The sequence below is a fragment of the Oncorhynchus kisutch genome, linkage group LG26, assembly GCF_002021735.2.
Source record: "Oncorhynchus kisutch isolate 150728-3 linkage group LG26, Okis_V2, whole genome shotgun sequence".
NCBI lineage: Eukaryota > Metazoa > Chordata > Actinopteri > Salmoniformes > Salmonidae > Oncorhynchus > Oncorhynchus kisutch.
This window is the reverse complement of record NC_034199.2, coordinates 18,469,440-18,482,581: the sequence shown is the minus strand read 5'-3', so window position 1 is coordinate 18,482,581 and position 13,142 is coordinate 18,469,440. Positions and strand designations below refer to the sequence as shown.

At 40.9% G+C, this 13,142-nt stretch overlaps 1 protein-coding gene across 2 annotated transcripts in view; it reads left to right on the top strand.

Moving 5' to 3' along the window:
* Positions 1-247: 247 nt before the first annotated feature.
* The window catches only part of gulp1a (GULP PTB domain containing engulfment adaptor 1a), a 142,664-nt gene continuing 129,769 nt past the window's right edge, over positions 248-13,142 (top strand). For both annotated transcript variants that reach the window (XM_020462062.2, XM_031805580.1), the window contains exon 1: positions 248-351. The gene's annotated coding sequence lies outside the window, so the exon portion shown is untranslated. The remainder of the gene's footprint in view (positions 352-13,142) is intronic.

Below are 13,142 nucleotides of genomic sequence, written 5' to 3'. Positions count from 1 at the left end.
TAATGTATTGACTTATACAAACATGGCCTGTACGAATTACAATGACTAATACCTGCAATTTAGTTGCAATTTGTCAGTTGATGATTAAAAACATTCAGCTGCAAATTACCCTGAAAGGTGGCACTTGATGTCCAGAAGTATGTCAATTTGGTCACGAACCCATGATCTGTCACTTTAAATGTGCAGATTGCTGGCAATTCCAGAACAGCTACGTTACCCCGAGTCCGTGACGTCACTAACTTTTACCAGCAGCTCTGTGTTGAGGAGATGAGAGGACGGAATGAGAGTGTGTTGATGTGATATCGCCGAGGACCATTTTACCGGACAGCCTGATAAGTATCGTGTTGTTAGGTAAGTGAGTTGATATTTTTCATGCATCTTTGGCTAACACTTTTCAACAGTTTTGTGTTCGGATGCTTAGTCGCATCATGTTTGTTTAACCTTTTTGTTGTTTACTGTTCAAAACACTTTCGCGCAGCCTAGTGACGAATAATGATTAACTTCTTGCAAGTGCAACATGTCTACATTTATTTTAGGCCATTCTATGTTATCCACGTTTTGCGCGGTGATGTTGTCAAGAAACTTTGCACCGCGTGTGGACAGACAGGTTATTATATGCTTCAACACGGATGCGGGGATCGTCAAGTGCAAGTAGAATTGAAAGTTTGACTACTGGGAGACATAACGTCACGAGAAGGCAGCATTGCCAATTTGTTAATTGGAATTATGTGCCACAACTGCATGCATATAAATCAAGACACCAGCTCAGTGTTTCAGTTGGTTTTTATTTTCATTGCTGCAGTTTATAGAGACCAGTTATAACTCTGTTATTACATGGTCATTTTCACTCTGATATACTGCTTAAAAGCATTTGTTTATCGATTTTTCAGACTTTCAGATAACACACATGTCATTGCCATCCAAATTAAACATTCCACAGCTGATTAATAAAATATTATTGCTGTTACTACTAGTCTACTACTACCGTTACTAGGATAATGGTGATATTTCTGGTTGCAGATGTCCCGTTAATAATCGTTGTCACTCAGCAAGCTTTATTTTTCACACTGTTCACTATGGTGCCTTCACTTCACAAGCCTATTGCTACTTGCTGGTCAATGCGTTGGAGAATTTCATCCATGGGGAAGTATTTTGTCATATAATTGGATCACTCATCTGGTGGTTGGACAGTGTAGAGATTGCACAAATACTTTGGGCACTGCAGTTTTCACCTTAGAGCAAAAGAGGAGGTCTGAATGGAAATGACATGCAGTCATTTTCCTCTCAGATAGAACAGGTTTTGGCTTTTATTGTCAGATTTAACTCTGTCCACTAGACTAGAGGACATGTGGTTAGCGTAAGCATGTCTTTGTTGGCATATTTCACATGGTACAAGTACTGTTGGATGCTGTCTGTGTCCTATTCACCTGCCATGTCTCATACATAATTTCTATTGATGTAGATTTTGATCACTGAAATAGTATTGTACTGTCTCTGTGGTCGTTTGATGAATTGATTGACTGGTTTATTAGGAAATATCTCCAACTCCCAAACAGTGTGTGCTACACATTGCCCATTACCTGAGAAACAAGGATATCTACAGCATATAGCCTATCGTATCTGGGAAAACAATGTTTCCATTGTGATGAACTTGTTTTGGTGAAGTGCTACCGACTATTTCCCAAGCCTTGTTACTGTTCTAAGATCTCAGAAGATGCAGAAGATCTCAGAAGATGCTTTTGTTCATCTCATCACGTTCCATTTTGTTAACACACATTTTAGTCAGTCTTAATGCCATGTGTGATGCCTTTAGGCTTTTATTGTACACAGTAAATTCAGAATTAAATTAAGGTCATAATATAAGCAAGGCGACAAAAAACCCAATCTTATTCAGCTAAAACTCCCTGAACTGACATGTAGGCTACAGTGTGTCACCGCAGCATGGTTTTGCTGGGTTTAGGAACGTTCCACTGAATTATACCGTTCTGATTAATGCTGAGCTCTGTGAAGGATGCACTTGAAACAAGTCAAGCGCTGTCAGTCAGTTGTGTGTTGTTGTCTGCAATGGCACTTGTTTGAAGTGCAGTAGAGGGATGATAATCACAGTGATTTAGGTTGACACAGGTTTGGTAGAGTTATTCAATAGTTGAGTGTGCAGATTTGATCATAGGCGTATAGGTTAACTCAAAGTTGTCCTTTTCATTCTCTTGCTTCCTAGATCTTAGTCTTGACTAGCCTAAATGTTTTTTGGTAATTTCATACATCACATTTTTTTTCTGATGTTTTAAATGTTAGAGAATGCTGTGTCTGGCAATAATTGTCTTCAAAATGTCATTTTAGACAGTGACTAATTGATACGTTTTTAGGGTTGGGCAGTATCCAGATTTGCATATCGTCATACAGTCCTTCTGTCATATCGGGATATACGGTATTACCGTCTTAGTATACAAGGGGACACCAAAAAACGCAGAAAAAGCCTAATGGGAGGCTATTACCAGAATGCTACTAAAATTAGCACAAGTAATAGTGAATTTCCATGATAGCTGCTAGGGTTGCAAAATTCTGTGAACTTTCAATAAATTCCCTGGTTTTCCTGAAATCCCGATTGGAGGAAGCCTGGAATCAGGAGGACATAAGCAGGAAATCTGGAATCTTCCAAACAGGATTTCTGGAAAGGATTTATTGCAAGTTCCCAGAATTGTGCAACCCTAGTAGCTGCTACCTAAATATGTAAATGAGACTAAATGAATTGCAAAGACAGGCAATCCAGCGCATAAAGTTAAACATAAGTATCCAGACCCCTTGACTTTTTCCACATTTTCTTACGTTACAGCTTTATTTTAAAATAGCTATAAACAAAATCCCCCTCATCAATCTACACACAATATCCCATAATGACAAATCATAAACTGCTTTTTAGATTTTTTTGCAAATGTATAAAAATATGAGAACTGAAATATCACATTTACATAAGTATTCAGACCCGTTAGCTACAAACCCTGTAGCTACTGATGGGTTCTGACTTCTAAACTTGAAATATTGTTACACGGAACCCAAACCGGCTGTGCGCGTGCGCCACTGTGTAATGTTTAGAGGGAGGGAGGAGACTTCACCTAAAATGGGGTATATATACTTGTGCTGGTGGGAACATGTCTTTGTCTGTTCAGCTGTCTGACCCATTGGGTGAATAAACTTGGTTTGAGCTTTTCATAGTTGTCCGTCAGTTTTTACCCTGTTGTGTAGTAGAACCTAACTCTACAAATATTCAAATGTATTGAAAAACTTCAAAGAAATAGTTTCAACAGTATTGATGGTATTGACAAACCATCCCGTGGCTTTTTCCAAATACCCTGGTATACAGTATATATGGTATACCACCCAAGCCTAATAGTTTTGGTACTTACATGCTTACCAGACTGCACAAGTTGATTTTGTCCACCCACACCAGACGCGATCAGGACACGCAGGTTGAAATATCAAAACAAACTCTGAACCAATTATATTAATGTGGGGACAGGTCAAAAAGCATTAATAATTTATGGCAAATTAGCTAGATAGCTTGCTGTTTCTAGCTAATTTGTCCTGGGATATAAACATTTGGTTTTTATTTTACCTGAAATGCACAAGGTCCTCTTCTCCGACAATTAATCCACAGATAAACGGTAAACCAAGTTTGTTTCTAGTAATCTCTTCTCCTTCAGGCTTCTTATTCTTCTTTGGACTTTATATGGAGGTTGGCAACCAACTTTAAGGTGCATTACCACAACCAACTGGACTGGAGTGTGACCTCAGTTCATCTTTCAATCAGCCACGAGGGTATATGCTGCTAAAAACCAATGAGGAGATGGGAGAGGCAGGACTTGCAGCGCGTCGAGCATCACAAGTAGAACCAAGTTCTATTTTAGCGCCTGGCTACATAGACGCTCCTTGACACTTGCGAGCAGCGTGGGTGCAATGATTGCAAAATAAATTGAAACATACCTGTTTTTCAACACTTGCGCACACGATACGAGTGGTGTGGTCAGCATGTTAGCCATTGTGTCAAGGTTGAGCATTTCCATTGGCCCGACTTTATATCAACAACAGTATTCTCCTCGGTGAACTCAGCATTCTCGTTCAGTTCAGTTCATTCTCGTTCAGTTCAGTTCATTCTCGTTCAGACACTTCATGTGTCTGTCTGAGTCAGAGACCATACTCAGAGTGACTGATAACATCATTACTATCAGCTGATGCTGCCTATTTTTCACTGTCACTGAGATCTCCTTCACTCCGTTAATCTTCAAACAGCTTGCCTGGGAGCTGCTTCTCTAGCACTTACTGCTGCATTCTATTGAATTTGGACTTCGATGCCAGATTTAGTATCACGATACTGTATATCCCGAAACGATACCACAACAAAAAAAGGTGTATCATCCACAGTCACAGATTGGCACTTGATCCAGACAGATAAACTCAGCTACTGCTCTGTTCAATCGTTGTTCAATATCATTACATTTAACATTGTTATGTAAAACAATTACTGTGTAACTGTAATTCAAGATGTAGCCTAGGTCTATTCACAAAATAGGTGAATGCATATTATTCAATAGAAGTGTGTGCATGCATTGAGTTATTGAGCTTGTTTGAGTTGATTTCATGGTGCTACAGATGACATTTAGGAATTATTCCCTTCCATTTAGGAATTATTTATTGGCTGCTAGAAGAACATATTATTATTTTATTGTACTGATCAACAACATTTACATAGGAGAAGCAATCTCTTCTTTTCTAAACATTTTTGCTCTCTCTTTAAGAAAGTAATGACTCATTTGCAAGGCAGAATGTGGCTGTGGGATATGACTTTGTGGCTATGGAATGTAGTGGAAACCAGACAGGAGACAAAGAAGTGAATGAGTTTTTGTTGGCGAAGGAGACAAAGTGAATGAATAATTTTTGGTGACAATCAGCTTTCAAATCAGCATATTTTGCATATATTACCAAGGAAAGTTAGCCTTCATTTAAAGCTGTACACTACCGGAGTCGTCTTCCATTGTAAAAGTCTTCTAGCCCGTACGGACATTATTTTGCAAACAGTAACGAACAGTTTCAACATTCCTACATGCCATGTTGCATCCTTCAAGTGTGTTAACTTCTGTGCAGCGTGAATGGGTAGCTAACAATGTAGCCCAGACAGCTCTAGCAATGAGTAAGTAAGTGGAGCAGGCACTTTGCTCTTCACGCTATAAAGTGGCTGCACTGATACAGTCTTGATCCTCTCAATCACATGAGACACATTTGACAGAAGTACCAAACGTAACCAAAATTCTAGTACCAAACTTGAAAAAAAGGTTTCGGTGTAGCGTGTAACACTACTATTCATCAGAATTTACTTTTGGCCTCATCCTTATCACAGGAAAACAACCAATTAGGCAAAAGGCCAATGGCCAATCAATGGAGAACCTGTGCATATCTCTCACACATGCTAATAATTCATATCATGTCTATGTGCAAACTACATGATAATGACATTTCAATGTCTGAATTGTCTGTCCTTTAATGCAGCACATAGTGTGGCAGGAGTGAGTCACCGAAGCCGAGGTAATTTTTATTTTTGTCTTGCCTGACTTGGAAATTGACTACCTTAAATGTCAAAGCTTTGAATTTCACAGACGCAATGAGTTAATACATCTTCTCTGCACTTATTACACATCTCAATTAATTATAGCCCCTTGCAAATGAGATGGTGGAAAGTGATTAGGTCCTGTTGTAGTCCCCCTTCGGTGCGTGCAAAGTATTTGTCTTAATTTTTTCAGGCAGAGGGGTATTGTTGTTATTGAATAAAGGCTTTTCAAGCTGTGATGGGACCCTTTGTTAGTCACACAATGTGTCAAACTGGAAATATATTTGGAACACCCGAGCTACAGAATTAAAAGGCCTACAGTATAAAAGAAAATGTAAATACTGCTCAACTCCCAGGCACACATTAGAATGTATTTTAACATTCAATTGCCATTTTCTGTGTTTTTCTACTTTTGTGCATTTCCATGTAAAAGGACCCATGGGCACTAACATGTAAAGTTCATATGAACATGTCAAACTGAAAGCTATGAGTCTATAATTTTGAGAAATTAAAGCATATACACTACCGGTCAAAAGTTTTAGAACACCTACTTAGAACACAAGGGCTTGTCTTTATTTGGACTATTTTCTACATTGTAGAATAATACTGAAGACATCAACACTATGAAATAACACACATGGAATCATGTAGTAACAAAAAAGTGTTAAACATTCCAAATATATTTTATATTTGAGATTCTTCAAATAGCCACCCTTTGCCTTGATGACAGCTTTGCACACTCTTGGCATTCTCTCAACCATCTTCACCTGGAATGCTTTTCCAACAGTCTTGAAGGAGTTCCCACATACAGTTGATGTTGGAAGTTTACATACACTTAGGTTGGAGTATTAAAACTTGTTTTTCAACCACTCCACAAATTTCTTGTTAACAAACTATAGTTTTGTCAAGTTGGTTAGGACATCTACTTTGTGCATGACACAAGTCATTTTTCCAACAATTGTTTACAGACAGATTATTTCACTTATAATTCACTGTATTACAATTCCAGTGGGTCAGAAGTTTACATACACTAAGTTGACTGTGCCTTTAAACAGCTTGTAAAATTGCAGAAAATGATAGGCTAAGTGACATCATTTGAGTCAATTGGAGGTGTACCTGTGGATGTATTTCAAGGCCTACCTTCAAACTCAGTGCCTCTTTGCTTGACATCATGGGAAAATCAAAAGAAATCAGCCAAAATGTAGACCTCCACAAGTCTGGCTCATCCCTGGGAGCAATTTCCAAATGCCTGAAGGTACCACGTTCATTTGTACAAACAATAGTATGCAAGTATAAACACCATGGGACCATGTAGCCGTCATACCGCTCAGGAAGAAGATGCGTTCTGTCTCCTAGAGATGAGCGTACTTTGGTGCGAAAAGTGCAAATCAATCACAGAACAACAGCAAAGGACCGTGTGAAGATCCCGGAGGAAATGGGTGCAAAAGTATCTTCATCCACAGTAAAACGAGTCCTATATCGACAAACCCTGGAAGGCTGCACAGCAAGGAAGAAGCCACCGCTTCAAACCCGCCATAAAGAAGCCAGACTACGGTTTGCATGGGGACAAAGATCGTACTTTTTGTAGAAATGTCCTCTCGTCTGATGGAACAAAATGACCATCGTTATGGTTGGAGGAAAAAGGGGGAGGCCTGCAAGCCGAAGAACATCATCCCAACCGTTACACACGGGGTGGCAGCATCATGTTGTGGGGGTGCTTTACTGCAGGAGGGACTGGTACCCTTCACAAAATAGATGGCTTCATGAGGGAGAAAAATTATGTGGATATATTGAAGCAACATCTCAAGACATCAGTCAGAAAGTTAAAGCTTGGTTGCAAATGGGTCTTCCAAATGGACAATGACCCCAAGCATACTTTCAAAGTTGTGGCAAATGGCTTAAGGACAACAAAGTCAAGGTATTGGAGTGGAGATCACATATCCCTGACCTCCATCCTATAGAAAATTTGTGCGCAGAACTGAAAGTGTGTGCGAGCAAGGAGCCCTGCAAACCTGACTCAGTTACACGAGCTCTGTCAGTAGGAATGGGCCAAAATCCACCCAATTTATTGTGGGAAGCTTGTGGAAGGCTACCCGAAACATTTGACCCAAGTTAAACAATTTAAAGGCAGTCCTGACAAATACTAATTGAGTGTATGTAAACATCTGACCCACTTGGAATGTGATGAAAGAAATAAAAGATGAAATAAATCATTCTCTCTACTATTATTCTGACATTTCACATTCTTAAAATAATTTGGTGATCCTAATTGACCTAAGACAGGGAATTTTTTACTCGGATGAAATGTCAGGAATTGTGAAAAACTGAGTTTAAATGTATTTGGCTAAGGTGTATGTAAACTTCTGACTTCAACTGTATGCTGAGCTGTATGCTGAGCAACTGTATGCTGACTCATCCCATACCATCTCAATTTGGTTGAGATTGTGGAGGCCATGTCATCTGATGCAGCACTCCATCACTCTCCTTCTTGATAAAATAGCCGTTACACATCCTGGAGGTGTGTTGGGTCATTGTCCTGTTGAAAAAAACAAAAAACAGATGGGATGTCATATCGCTGCAGATTGCTGTGGTAGCCATGCTGGTTAAGTGTGAACTCTAAATAAATCACAGACAGTGTCACCAGCAAAGCACTGCACACCTCCAGTTTTACGGTGGGAAATACACATGCAGATATCATCCGTTCACCCACACTGAGTCTCACAAAGACATGGCGGTTGTAACCTAAAATCTCCAATTTGGACTCCAGACCAAAGGACACATTTCCACCGGTCTAATGTCCTTTGCTTGTGTTTCTTGGCCCAAACAAGTCTCTTCTTATTATTGGTGTCCTTTAGTAGTGGTTTCTTTGCAGCAATTTGATTCACACAGTCTCCTCTAAACAGTTGATGTTGAGAAGTGTCTGTTACTTGAACACTGTGAAGCATTTATTTGGGCTGCATTTTCTGAGGCTGGTAACTCTATTGAACTTATCCTCTGCAGCAGAGGTAACTCTGGTATTCCATTCCTGTGGCGGTCCTCATGAGAGCCAGGTTCATCATAGCGCTGGCTGGTTTTTGTGACTGTACTTGAAGAAACTTTTAAAATTCTTGAAATGTTCCTTATTGACTGACCTTCATGTCTTAACATTTCTTTGGTTACTACATGATTCCATATGTGTTATTTCATAGTTTTGATGTTTTCAGTATTACTCTACAATGTAGAAAATAGTAACATTTTGAAAAAAACCTGTGAATGAGTAGGTGTTCCAAAATGTTTAACCTGTAGTGTACACTGAAAAAACATCCAACAATTTCAACATTTTTACAGAGTTACAGTTGATATAAGGAAATCAGTCAATTGAAATAAATGCATTAGGGCCTAATCTATGGATTCACGTGACTGGGAATATAGGAATGGATATGTTAGTCACAAATACCTGAAAAAACAAAGTAGGGGCGTGGATCAGAAAACCAATCAGTATCTGGTCTGACCACGATTTGCCTCATGCAGCGCGGCACATCTCGATCAGGCTGTTAATTGTGGCCTGGGTAATGCTGTCCCAGTCCTCTTCAATGGCTGTGCGAAGTTGCTGGATGTTGGCGGTAACTGGAACACACTGTTGTACACGTGAATCCAGAGCATCCCAAACATGTAAAATTAGTATGCCGGCAATGGAAGAACTGGGACATTTCCAACTTCCAGGAATTGTGTACAGATCTTTGTGACAAGAGGCTGTGCATTATCATGCTGAAACATGAGGTGATGGCGGTAGATGAGTAGCACAACAATGGGCCTGAAGTTGGTTATGACTCCGAATTACAGTCAGGACGACGAGCACGCAGATGAGCTTCTCTGATATGGTTTCTGACAGTTTGTGTAGAAATTCTTCGGTTGTGCAAACCCACAGTTTCACCAACTGTCCGGGTGGCTGGTCTCAGACAATCCTGCAGGTGAAGAAGCCGGATGTGGAGGTCCTGGGTTGGTGTGGTTATACGTTGTCTGCGGTTGTGAGGCCTAAAACAACGTTGGATGTGTCTTATGGTAGAGAAATGAACATGAAATTATCTGGCAACATCTCTGGTGGACATTCCTGCAGTCAGCATGCCAATTGCACGCTACCTCAACTTGAGACATCTGTGGAATTGTGTTGTGTGACAAAACTGCACATTTTAGAGTGGCCTTTTATTTTTCTCATGACAAAGTGCATCTGTGTAATAATCATGTTGTTTAATCAGCTTCTTGATATGCCACACTTGTCAGGCGAATAGATTATCTTGGCAAAGGAGCAATGCTCACTAACACGGATGTAAACAAATTTGTGCACGCAATTTGAGAGACATTTGCTTTTTGTGCCTGTGGAACATTTTGGGTATCTTTTATTTCAGTTCCTGAAACATGGGACCATCACTATACATATTGTTTAGTGTATATGGATTCTTCAACCATTTTCCATCCCAAAAATGTTGAATAAGTAAAGCCTTAGTTTTCTTGTCAAACCGATGGAAAATGGGTATTTTGCTAGAAAATGTATTCGTACAGTAATGTTGAAGTAAACACCCAGGCCAACTAATATCAACACTTTTATATTTAGTTTTGGATACATTATTTGCCTTCTTTACGTTTAAGAAACATTGAATGTGCCTTGTAATTCCATTACCAAACACCCACATATCTTTAAGATATTTTCTAATTTCTCTCCTTCATGAGGAGGGAGGATAATGAAAGTTCACAGAAGTAACAAGAAAAGGTAGACCTACCGACTAGTTATAGTGTTTTTACTGATAACAAGTTTGTTTATGAATTACTAAGTGATTAAACTTGTAATTCTGTTACCAAATCATTTTACAGAACGGTTAACGTAATTACTGAAAAATCACTAACAGGGTTACTGCAATTGAATTGGCTACAATGGGAAATCGTCATAGTAGTCACAAACCTGAGCTGTATTCCGCCATAACCAAACAGGAAAACGCTCATCCAGAGGCTGCGGTCCTAGTGGCCGGGGACTTTAATGCAGGGAAATCAGTTTTATCTCATTTCTATTAGCATGTTAAATGTGCAACTAGAGAGGAAAGATTCTAGACCACCTTTACTCCACACACAGAGACACGTACAAAGTTCTCTCTCGCCCTCCATTTGGCAAATCTGAACATAACTCTATCCTCCTAATTCCTGCTTAAAGCAGGAAGCACCAGTGACTCGGTCTATTAAAAAAAGTGGTCAGATGAAGCAGATGGTAAACTACAGGACTGTTTTGGTAGCACAGACTGGAATATGTTCCGGGATGCTTCCAATGGCATTGAGGAGTACACCACATCAGTAACTGTGCATCGAGGATGTCGTCCCTACAGTGACTGTACGTACTGTACATACCCCAACCACAAGCCATGAGCTAAAGGGTAGAGCTTCCACTTTCAAGGAGCGGGACTCTAACCCGGAAGCTTATAGGAAATCCCGCTATGCCCTAAGACAGACCATCAAACAGGGAAAGCGTCAATACAGGACTAAGTTCAAATCGTACTACACCGGCTCCAATGCTCTTCGGATGTGGCAGGGCTTGCAAACTATTACAGACTACAAAGGGAAGCACAGCCGAGAGCTGCCCAGTGACACAAGCCTACCAGACAAGCTAAATAACTTCAATGCTCGCTTTGAGGCAAGTGACACTGAAACATGCAAGAGAGCATCAGCTGTTCTGGATCACGCTCTCCGCAGCCAATGTGAGCAACACCAACATTCACAAGGCCGCTGGGCCAGACAGATTAACAGGACGTGTACTCCGAGCATGCGCTGACCAACTGGCAAGTGTCTTCACTGACATTTTCAACCTCTCTCTGTCTGAGTCTGTAATACCAACATGTTTCAAGCAGACCTCCATAGTCCCTGTGCCCAAGAACACTAAGGTAACCTACCTACATGACTACCGACCCGTAGCACTCACGTCTGCAGCCATGAAATCTTTTGAAAGGCTGGTCATGGCTCACATCAACACCATTATCCCAGAAACCCTAGACCCACTCCAGTTTGCATACCGCACTAACAGATCCACAGATAATGAAATCTCCATTGCACTCCACACTGCTTTTTCACACCTGGACAAAAGGAACACCTATGTGAGAATGATATTCATTTACTACGGCTCAGTGTTCAAGACCATGGTGCCCTCAAAGCTCATCACTAAGCTAAGGACCCTGGGACTAAACACCTCCCTCTGCAACTGGATCCTGGACTTTCTGATGGGCCGCCCCCAGGTGGTAAGGGTAAGTAACAACACATCCGCCACACTGATCCTCAACACGGGGGTCCCTCAGGGGTATGTTCTCAGTTCCCTGCTGTTTTCCCTGTTCACTCATGACTGCACGGCCAGACACGACTCCAACACCATTATTACGTTTGCTGATAACACAACAGTGATAGGCCTGATCACCGACAACGATGAGACCGCCTATAGGGAGGAGGTCAGAGACCTGACAGTGTGGTGCAAGGACAACAACCTCTCCCTCAACGTGATCAAGACAAAGGAGATGATTGTGGACTACAGGAAAATGAGGACCTAGCACGCCACTATTTTCATCGACCGGGCTGTAGTGGAGCAGGTTGAGAGCTTCAATATACTTGGCGTCTACATCACCAACAAACTAACATGGTCCAAGCACACCAAGACAGTCGTGAAGAGGGCACGACAAAACCTTGTCCCCCTCAGGAGACTGAAAATATTTGGCATGGGTCCTCAGATCCTGAAAAGGTTTTACCGCTGCACCATCGAGAGCATCCTGATGGGTTGCATCACTGCCTGGTATGGCAACTGCTCGTCCTCCGACCGCAAGGCACTAAAGAGGGTAGTGCGTACGGCCCAGTACATCACCGGAACCAAGTTTCATGCCATCCAGGACCTCTATACCAGGCGGTGACAGGGGAAAGCCCTAAAAATTATCAAAGACTCCAGCCACCCTAGTCATAGACTGTTCTCTCTGCTACCGCACGGCAAGCGGTACTGGAGCGGCAAGTCTCGGTCCAAGAGGCTTCTAAACAGCTTCTACCCCCAAGCCAAAAGACTCCTGAACAGCTAATCAAATGGCTACCCAGACTATTTGCATTGCCCCCCCCCACGCTGCTTATTATCTTATCTTTGCATAGCCACTTTAATAACTGTACCTACATGTACATAATTAACTAATTAATTATGTAATTAACTAATTAATCGGTGTTAAGGTAACTAATGACTCTGTACCAGTACCCCCAGTATATAGCCCCACTATTGTTATTTACTGCTGCCATTTCATTATTTGTTATTCTCATCCATTACTTTTTTTAGGGATTTTCTTAAACCTGCATTGTTAATAACCTCTCTAGGGTAGGCTGGACGCTAGCGTCCCACCTGGCCAACCTCCAGTGAGATTGCAGAGCGCAAAATTCAAATACAGAAATACTCATTATAAAAATTCTGAAAAGATACAACTATTTTACATAGGTTTAAAGATGAACTTCTTGTGAATCCAACCACGGTGTCAGATTTTAAAAAATGCTTTACGGCAAAAGCATA